Source organism: Panthera onca, chromosome D3, assembly GCF_046562875.1.
Source record: "Panthera onca isolate mPanOnc1 chromosome D3, mPanOnc1 haplotype 2, whole genome shotgun sequence".
NCBI classification, from domain to species: domain Eukaryota; kingdom Metazoa; phylum Chordata; class Mammalia; order Carnivora; family Felidae; genus Panthera; species Panthera onca.
In genome coordinates, this window is record NC_138350.1 from 28,751,413 (window position 1) to 28,761,600 (window position 10,188).

At 55.0% G+C, this 10,188-nt stretch overlaps 1 protein-coding gene across 1 annotated transcript in view; it reads right to left on the reverse strand.

Annotated features, from left to right (window-relative positions):
* HIC2 (HIC ZBTB transcriptional repressor 2) overlaps nucleotides 1–9,574 on the reverse strand; it is a 28,625-nt gene extending 19,051 nt beyond the window's left edge. Inside the window, exon 1 of the mRNA XM_060613076.3 lies at nucleotides 9,392–9,574. The gene's annotated coding sequence lies outside the window, so the exon portion shown is untranslated. The remainder of the gene's footprint in view (nucleotides 1–9,391) is intronic.
* Between the last annotated feature and the right edge of the window lie 614 nt (nucleotides 9,575–10,188).

Below are 10,188 nucleotides of genomic sequence, written 5' to 3' on the forward strand. Positions count from 1 at the left end.
CTCATGTCCTCCCCCCCAGACCCCCTACCCACCCCAAGCAGGCTCCCAAGGTGAGGGACCCTGGGTCCCACTAGCCCAGCAGCCACAGCTACACTGTGCATGAAGGAGACCCTCATAAAGGTTTATTAGGTGAGCAAATGCTGGTCAGAAAGGTTTAGTGCTAAAAGAGTGAAATAATACGTGAGAGAAGACAAGGAGGCGGTGAGAAGGGGGCAACAAGAAAGGAGAGAAGGCTGCTCAGCGCCCTCCCATGTCAGCAGTTCCAAAACTATTGTTTACATTCTTCAAAATTAGGACTCCCAAAGAACCAAAGAACTTTCATGTGGTTTACATGTTACTGTAGTTGGTGCTACTGTTCTACATTTACTGTATTAAAAAAACTGGTAATTAACACAAATACTTGACTCAGAATATCAATAAAAAACACGTTAACATAAATGCCACGACGTTAACATAAATACATTAAAAATGCTTCTTTATGAAAAAAAAAAGATTCCAAAATTTAAAAAAATTAATTAGTGAAAAGAGTACTACTGTTTTATATTTGGCATTTGTTTTACGTTTTAAATCTCTTTAACATCTGGCTTAAAAGTAGCCAGATTCTCATATCTGTTTCTACACTTAGTCCATTAGGATAATTGGTTTTGATTAAAGTCTATCAAGAAATGTGACTTCACACAGATAAAAGAGAGGAGTATTTTAATAATCCTTTCAGCTAACTGTGGCTATTCTTCACTGACATCACACTAAAACCCGACAAGCAGAGGTTTCTTAAAAGCTGCAATGGAGACTCTGAAGTCGTATCTGTGACTATCTCAAATTCGGTTACGCAAAAATCCATTGGTTTACACTGCACTCATATTCACGCAGGATTTTGCAACATCAAGCACTGGTCATTTGGTTCACTGAGTGAATCAGATCTTCCAAATGTCACATTTCATTATACAACACCAAAAAAATCCATGTGTTAATATCACCGCTGATGTTATCAGTGAAGTCTAAGTCAGGCTCACCGTATGAATAGTTTTCCAAAACTCTCATTTTCCCTTAAGGGTTCTAGCTCTGGCAACAAATATCATCAGTTGTTTTCCTTAAAGTGGCAAAGCTCACTTTGTTCATTTGAGAAAATATCTGCACAAATTCTCCAAGTCTGAGTAACCACACCTTGTCTGTCGGTTCTTCTTTCAAGTAAAAACAATATTTCATGAGGAAAAAGCACCTAGTTCAGGGCTCAGCCCAAGCAAATGCAAAGTATGTTTCTGGAGACAACAGTTGTACTCCACAGTAGTCACACATACTCCGCATTTTATCACACGGAATACTAAAGACGTGTGTACCCCAGAGTCTAGATTTACTACTCAGTCATCTGTACTGTCTCCCCCAGTCACTCGTAAGACTGAATGTCTCAGTCCGGAGCACCAACAGTGGAGAACACAACTCTGGGCAACACGTACACCCACCACAGCTTTGCACAGGACAAAGGCCAGTAACTTCTAAGAATTATGAAAAGGGTCTTGGGGAATCCAAGGGGTCTGCAAACCACTCTGAGAACAGCTGACATGTATTAGCTCAAATATTTCTAACAACCCATTTTACAGGCAAGGAAAATGAGTCACAGAGAGGCACTCTTCTCAAAACCACACTTGTTCACCAAATACTCTAAAAGGCAGGGCTGACAGAAACTCCAAACAGGTCTCCAGAGGCCTGCTTACTCAGAGCTGGCAATGCTTTGGGAGCAAGCTGGGCCTTTGCATGCCACGGGCCCTCCAGAGGCAGTGGTCACAGGTGGTCAGAGAGGGAGGAGGGGGAGGGGTGCTACAGGAAGCAGGATGTGCAAGCTCCGCTGCCTGCTGGGGGCATGAAGTCAAAGTCCCCTCCTGCCGAAAGCAGCTAAGCCAGCCCTGCTGCCCTTATCAGCGTCAACACATGCATGGAATGTGGGACTTTGGAAACAGTCCTCTCCCCTTTGCCTGCACCCCTCTGGCGCTCAGGTTCATCTACCACAGCCAAAGGACAACCCAAGCCCAGCGTTCAACCCACCTGCACCTGGAGCCTCATGGCAGGTGAGAAAGGCACCTGCTGGAGGTGGCCCAGGGCACCTGAAGAGGCTATGGCTTGGCCTCTCCCCTCATCACCAAGATCACCCATCTACCAAGAAAGAGCCTCACATTGCTGAGAGAGAGGTCACCCTGCCCAATGTCACACAACACAGCACCGCTGGCCCAAGCTTGGCCTCTCCCCTCATCACCAAGATCACCCATCTACCAAGAAAGAGCCTCACATTGCTGAGAGAGAGGTCACCCTGCCCAATGTCACACAACACAGCACCGCTGGCCCAAGCACCTCTCATTCACTGACACAGTGAGAATACCAAGAGAAGGAAAGGAGCCCAGCTCTGAGTTCCCAGGAACCCCCAAAGCCTCCCTCTCAAGGCTCTTCTGGAAGTGGTTAGCAAAGGCCAAAGTTTCCATAGGACAGAAGAGTCCCATGTGCCAGAAGGGAAGGAGTTGAGACTGGTAGAATAAGGATGACCCAGAGAGTCCCCTCTGTCCCCCAGCTCCTGGAGGGAGGTGGGGAATGGACCCGCTCACCAAGCTTGTAGTGGTCCCTCCGCAGTTATCAAGGGACTACCAGCCACCTCCAGGCTTTGTCCAAGACAGTCATCCTGCCACCCCACTCCAAACGAAAACCTTGACTGTCTCCAGGCCGAGGCACTGCTCAGAGGAAGCCCACAAATACACGTGTTCAAGGCTGCCACACATGTGTGATTGTGTTTACCTGACCCTTAGAAATTCTCTACCCACCTCCTAGCTATGTGACTTGAAAATAATTGCCTAACCTCTCTAAGTCACTTATACAGTGAAGATTGATAAAATGATTGGCACTGCACGGGTTATGTTCCAAGGATTAAACTCCGAATGCCTCCCACAAGGGCTAGCATGGGGTAAGAGCCTAAAAGTGAGCACCCAACCATCTTCTGCCACACTTTCCTAGCATTCTGTCAGGAATTCTCCCAGTTTTCAGGCAAAGCTAAAGTAGCACCTGTCAGACAGAAACCATCAGCCACCTTCTACTAGAGAGAAGGGCAGGGAAGTCCTGCGGCATGGTAGGAGGAAGAGGCAAAAAGAGCTGAGGCAGGAACCCAGACCCCAGGACCACTCACTCTCAAGACACAACCCGAGTCCACCTACCATGATGTGTACAGGTGGAAAAGAACAGAGAGGGAGGACATGTTGCCTGTGCTCCCAATACCACCTGCTTCTTCCTCAACTACCAGCCACGACTTCTTGATCCCCTCTCCTTCACAGCCACAGCCCAGGCTGGTCTTCCTTCCCTAAAAAACAGCACTTCCTACCCAAGACAACAACCAGAACCACACCAGACTCAAGACACTTGCTCACCTCATTCTGTAAGCTGCCCAGAGCAGGCAGGGTTGTCTTATGTTCCATCTGCCCACAGATATGCACTAAGCGCCGGGACAGTTCATTGTTCTATTCCAGCAAAGGGAGCTGGGCCAGGCCAGCCAGGTCTTACCTGAAGCTCTGCCTCTCACAGCCACCCCCCACACTGTTTCCTGGCCCCTTATACATACACCTTACCCAGATAACAACCCAGAAAAGCAACCTCAGGGATCAATCTCTCTCCCCCAGGGACCTTGAGGTCAGAGAGAAAAACAGGGGCTCAGGTTCCAGGGATCCCCAGCTATGGCCACAGTGGACTCATGAGGGAGCCACAAGGATCCCAAATGTCACTATGTCAGGCCCTGCCAGGGCACACAGAGGCCAACCAGGGCCCAAGAACACCACCACAAAACCAGAACAGGTAAACTCTGAAAGCCAAGCAGGACCAAGAGTTCTGGAGTCAAGGGCAACAGGCAGCTCCCCAGGGACCTCTGAGGAGCTGTCCCCTTGGTGCACACCAGCCTGTGGTCCCTCCCACTGCCACCAAGTAAGAGAAACCATGAAAAGAGCAAGCCCCAGGGGTATCTGGGTGGCTCAGTTGGTTAAGCATCTGACTTCCACTCAGGTCTCACAGCTCGTGAGCTCAAGCCCCATGTCCGGCTCTGTGCTGACAGCTCAGAGCCTGGACCCTGCTTCAAATTCTGTGTGTGTGTGTCTCTTCCTCTGCCCCTCCCCTGCTCATGCTCTGTCTCTCTCAAAAAAAAAAAAAAAAAAAAAAGAGTGAGCCCCTTCTGTGTCTGATGCTTCTCCAAGACCCTAGTAACTAACAGAATCAACCTAACTAGTTTTGCAAATAAATTCAATCCCACTGGGCCATTAGAGTAAAGCAGTTCATGACCACCCCAGGTCATAATGCACTGGTCGATTTGGACTCACCACTTGCTTGATTCTACTACCAACAAAGGTTCTTTAAAGCAGTGGTTCTCGATCTTGGCTGCACACCGAATTCATTTCCAAGTCTTAGGAAACATGGACGTTAGAAATAGTCTAGGCTGGGCTGGCCTCTACCAGCTCCCAGATGATCCAGAGGTCCAGAGCTGAGAACCAGGGCACCAGCAGGCAGGCCTCTTCCAGGAAGCAAGGGTAACAGCACACACTCATCACAAGGTAAGTTCCATGATGTCCACAGAGGGTCAGGCCACTGAGGCTCCGGGTCCCACTTTCCTAGCCATCAACCCTACTGTCGCTTCTCATTCATTTCTGGTACGAGAATTCACCAAGATCTGATAAACTTCCAAAGCAGCACAGGTGAGGGAACTGCAAAGGCCATGGGGCAGTTTTTCTCCTTGAAGGACCTATAACCAGGCTGATGAAGAGGCCAAGGGAGCTCAGACTCCAGTGTGTGATGGGAGCAGCACCTCTACTCTGTGGGGGTGGGGGAGTTACTGTTCTCAAAGCACTGGAGTGGCCCCTCCCCACACTCACCTGAGAGAACCCACCCACCCACAGGTGTTGCTGGGAAAGAAGCCTGAGGCCGCAGCAGCAGCAGCCTGGAACGCATGGGACAAGTCTGCACAGCGGCCACACCCGTGCCAGAGCCAACAGCCCTTCCATCTCCACAAGAGGCCAACTCCCCACCTGGAAGCAACCCCCCAGCCAAGCCCAAACACCACCTTTCCTTAGTGGCCCTTAGAATTGCCACGGAATGGATGGAGAGAGCTGGAAGTACAGCTCTGGAAGACTGGGCCACCTGCCTTTCCATACCGCACTCTCCCCCCTCATTCATACCCCATGTGCTCACAGGGGTGGCTTACCCTCAAACAGGAAACAGACACCTACTATGCACTATGTATCTCAGAGGCAGCAACAGATGGCTGCCCTGTCCCCTCTCACCCACAGAAGGACCTGCTCTAACTTTAAGGCCACACTCGCCCTCCTCTGCACCCACATGGGACACTACCATGAAAAACATGAAAACCGAGCAGTCTGAAGGAGGGGCTCTGAACCCCTTCCGAAATGTCCCAGGCAGGCTCTTAGAGTCACTCACTCCACTCAGTCCAGCCACACCCTCCCTCAGCAGAGGCACCCCAGCCCGGGCCCTTCCCTCCTAGACTGTGGTGGGCCTGGAGTCACCTCCCGGCTTTCCCTTCCTTATCAAGCTCACTAGGGGCCCACACACAACCCCAACCCCCACAGCTTCTCTGGCTTTGCCACTCCAGACTGCAGCTCTGAGACCTCCCCCAGCCCAGGTCCCTATCCCTCAGGGCAAGGCCCCTCCCAGCAGGAAGCACAGGCTGGCCGTGCCAGGCAGAGTCAAACTGGCCTGGCTTGTTTGGAAGCCCCTAAACCGGAGGCAGGATCCTCTTGGGGAGGGGGCTGTCTGCTGGCCTCTCCCTGCTTGGAGCTCAGACCTCTCCAGACTCCACACTACATGGGCCACAAAGCCCTGGAGTTAAAGGCATTTACCCTCCAGCCCTAGCCTGACCAGTTGCTTGCTTGCAGCCCCAGCAAATTATGTAACCTCCCAGTTGAGTCTCATTTACCAGTCCGTGTAAGAGGAGACTAAGTGGTGGTGTGCTGACCTGGAAGGATTTGGAGAAAACTTAAGTGTGCCCCTATCTCCCGTCCCGAGGTTGACCACTTGTTGGCAAGGCTGTGAGTGCCAGAGGGCAGAGACCAGCATGATCCAGCCTAGCCACAGGAGTTGGGTGCTGCACCCTTGTGTCGTCCTCAGAAAATCTTGTCAAATAAATAAAAAGCTTGTGAAAGAGCCTCTCAGGTGCCTTGCCCGCAGTGGGTGCTCTGGTGCTAGCTTCTCTAACACACAGCATCTGCAGGTTCACGTTCTTGCCTCATTGCTCTCCAGTCTCCCCTGCCACACTCCACACTGCCACAGTCTTCCTGTGAACTCCCCATTAACTCTCCTACGACCAACTTCAACTCAGCATGGCATTCATGGATCTCCTCCACCCCAGAGCTGGGCCCTTCCTCCATGCCTGGAAGCTACAGCCACCATCCCCGTGGTGCCCTCTACACTCCATACAGCACAGTGCCAGACCTTATCACCCCATCTTAACAATCATTTGTTTGTCCGTCTTCCCCAGGCTGAGTGAGCTCTGGAGGGCAGCGATATGTATATGTAAACTCAAGTTCTGCTCCCATTTTAGACACAGGGACACCAAAGCTCAGAGAGTCAATCACTGTCCAAGGTCACACGGAGAGTAAACGGCAAAGCCTGCATCACGCTCCAGACTTTCTAACTAAGCCCAGTTCCCTCTCACTGCGCTCTGAGTCCCTCCTCAGCCAGGCTCCAAGAGCCAGGAGGACAAGAACCTGATTTGTTGTTTCTTCTCAATGGTGAAAGCTGCTCCCAGGTGGCAGATACAAGAGCCCCCACCCTCTTAGTGATCAGGTCCTGGGGGCAGTGGCTCTCAGACCCAGTGGGCAAAGCGAGCAACCTTTTGGGTGGGGCTGACAGCTTGAGGCCAACAGGCCAGCAAAGGGGCAACACCACAGGTCCCCTGGGTAAACTGAACTTTATTCCTTCCTCACTCCTCTGACTCTCCAGAACTGCCCAGCCAGCCCTTCTCTGGGGGGCTAGCTGCTGATTAAAAGGCACTGCCCCCGCCCCCAGATCTGACCCTGACAGACAATAAGGACACCGGGAAGGCAGCAGGCCTGTCAGCTCAATAATGCAAAACCCTGTTGCTCCAAGTCCACGACAGCTGACTTCAAGTGGATCGGAGGCTGTGCTTATTAACAAAATGAGAAATCTGATCTATGGAAAGAAAACACTACGTGAGGATTAATCCAGGACTGCAGCTTGTGGAGAAGGCTGGGCTGCCGGCCAAGACCAGGGAATGAAGACAGGATCGTGCCTACCTGTCCCCAGAGCAGGTACTGCGCAGCAGGACAGGACGTATAGCCTCTGCCCCACCTGCGCCTCTTCTTCTCCTTCCAGCAATTGAAGCAATCATTTCAGTTTTGCTTTAATTACAGACCTGGCTCCCTCGGGCTGCTTCTTCCCCTAAGCAGAGCCAGCAACCAGAGGGAGATTTTTCTTTTCAGGAATTGCTTGTAAAAGCTGAGTGACTAATCTACAAGTCCTAACAACTGGCAGGAAAACACTGCAGGGAAAATTCTGGGCACACACCAGCACTCTGAGTCAAACGGCCAGAGAAACTGGGCAAGAGGCACTCAGCAACTCCCCAAAACTGGTCTGCAGAAAGCCAGAAGCCAAAGGAAGGCAGACCAACCTGGGAGTTCCGACCCTTGAAGCAGGCAGTCAGGTGGGGAGCCCCTCCCAGCCTTCTGAGTCTACTGCCTGCCCATGGGACCCAGAGATTTTCATAACCCCAACTGTACAGGACCAAAGGTTCCCTGGAATGCAGGGTGACCTACTCCTGGGCCAAAAGACTCAGTTCAACCCCCAAGTATCAGCTTCCCATCCCCCCCTCTTGGTGCTAAGAGCCCGCTAAACCAGCAATCTCACCACACAGCTTTGTCTCTAGAGGCCAGCCTGAGGCCGGCCCATCTGCTTTTTTTCAGACCACTTCAGCAACCCTGTTCTAAGTGTACAGTCTCTCCTTGAGCCAGGGCTACAGACCAGCCACATGGCCTGTGCTACTGAAAATGTCTGCAGAAAGGGCCAAGGAGTCCAGGGTTGGCAGATGGGAATGGAGGGGAAGAAGTAAAGCCAGGAGCCAGGAAGCAATAAATGCTACAGCTCCAGAAAGGTCCTGGGTTTGAGTGACCTAGCTCCATCCCTCCAGCCAAAGTCCCTGGACAACAGGCCCAAGTTCAGCCTAGAAGCTCTGGAGGCACCTCCACTACCTGCCAGCTCTCCTTCCCCCCCACCCACCCCCCCAGGACAAGAGGCACAGCAATCCCCACATCAGTCAACAATCCACCGCCACAGGATTCCTATGGGCAAAGCGCTGCCCCTCCCCCCCACCACATATGTCAGAGGGGTGGCCTTCCCGGGTTACACCCCTCCTTGCTGTTGGGGCGGTGGGTGGGGGGCGCGGGAACCTAGCTTTCCAGATGTGCTTGGCAACTCCTACTAGAAAAAGACACTGGGGGTGGAGGGGATAGAAGGCATGGATAAATAACTTCAAAAACGTTCCAACCCATCTGGATCAGCACTGGGCTCCCTTCTCCAGGCAGTCCCACGCTGTTCTGGGTGGGGCCGCTGGGCGCATTATCTGACCTCGTTCCCTGCTCTCCAGAAGTCACTGCCCCCCAGGGAGAGGCATCCCTGCCTCCCCCCCTACCCCCACCCCCAACCAACTAGGTCTACGTGAATATGAACCATCTTAGTAGATAAACAGAATGACAAGCTGGGGCCCTTCAGCCCCCTTCCTCTGCCAGCCGGTCCCCTCCCCCTGCCAGCCGACCCCCTCCCCCAAGCCCATCTCTCTTCCTGCCAAGTGGCTGCCTACAGGAGAGGTCTGGGGGCAGGGCAGCGAGCCCACCAGCCGCAGGGCCTGGTCCTCTGGGAGCGGCTCCTCCAAGGCCAACCCTGCCCCTGCCCAGGCCGGTCTTCCCGCAGGGAGGGGGCAAGAAAAGGGGACCGCAGGCAGAGGAGCACCGCAGTTCTGGAAATAGCAAAATCCCCTATGAGGGGCGGCCGCAGGCGCTGGGCCGTTTGCATAATGGAAGCCCGCCCGCCTGTCAGGCAGCGCAGCTCTCCCGACGCTGTTCGGATTAGATTGCTAATGAAAAGGCACAAAGAGCCAGCGCCCGCTCGCCCGCCGACCCCCGCTCCGCAGACCCGCGCCCGGCCTGGCGCGGCCCCGGGGCTTTGTGCCCGGGGTCCCCCGCCGCTCGCGCCCTGCCGGGCACCGGGACCACAAAGCCCCGGCGGGCTGGGTCCAGCCAGCGGTCCCGCGTGCGCCCCCGCCCAGACCCGGCGGACGCGCGCCCGCCCACTCCCCTCTCCCCGGGGGCGCGCCCGCCCGCGCCCCCCGTTGCCCCTGACCGCCTCTCACCTCGTGTGCGTCGGCGGCGGCGCTCCGCCCGCCGGCCGGCCGGCCCTGCCCGCGGCCCCTTGTCCTCGGCGCCCGGCTTGCGCCGCCTGCGCCCGCCCCGTCCGCCCGCCGCCGGCCCGGCTCGGCTCCCCGCCCAGCGCGCCCCGAGCGCCGCTCACAGCCGCCCGCCCGGCGCCATCTTGGAAGCTTGTGACGTCGGCGCCGCCCGCTCACCCCTGACCCACATCTGAATGGGCGAGCGGCGGGGCGGGGCCGGGGGCGGTTTGGGGCGGGGTATCGTTGTGGGCGGGGCAAGAGGGGCGGGGCGGAGCCGGCGAGAGGTCCGAACACTGGGCAGGGCGGGGCGGTGGGCCTGCTGGACTGCGCCGTGGGGGGAGGGGCGCGCAGGAGGCACCCGGGACCCAGACGGTGGGCGCCCCGCCTGACCCAGACCCCAGGTGCAGGGGTAGGACCGCGACCTCACCCCGAAACAACCGGACCGCCCAACCCCCTGGGATGGGGACTCTGGACCCCCACATGCCCACGCCCAGCCCACACACGCAGAGTTGATCCCCTTTGAGCCTGACCCTGACCCCTTTGAAGCCCCCCCAACCCCTAGCGACCTGCGCCCCACCTCCAGGACACTTTCGCGCCCTGGCTCCGTGCCCCCCGCAGGGACCTCGCCGTCAAAGGCGCAGCCCCCGGGGACTGCAGGTGGCGTGATCTGGGCTCCCAAGGAGGCCCAAGTTATTTGTGTCCTGTAGGGAAAGGGACTCCACCCCCACCCCTGACCCCCGCGACCCCTCGGGTCCCCGCTC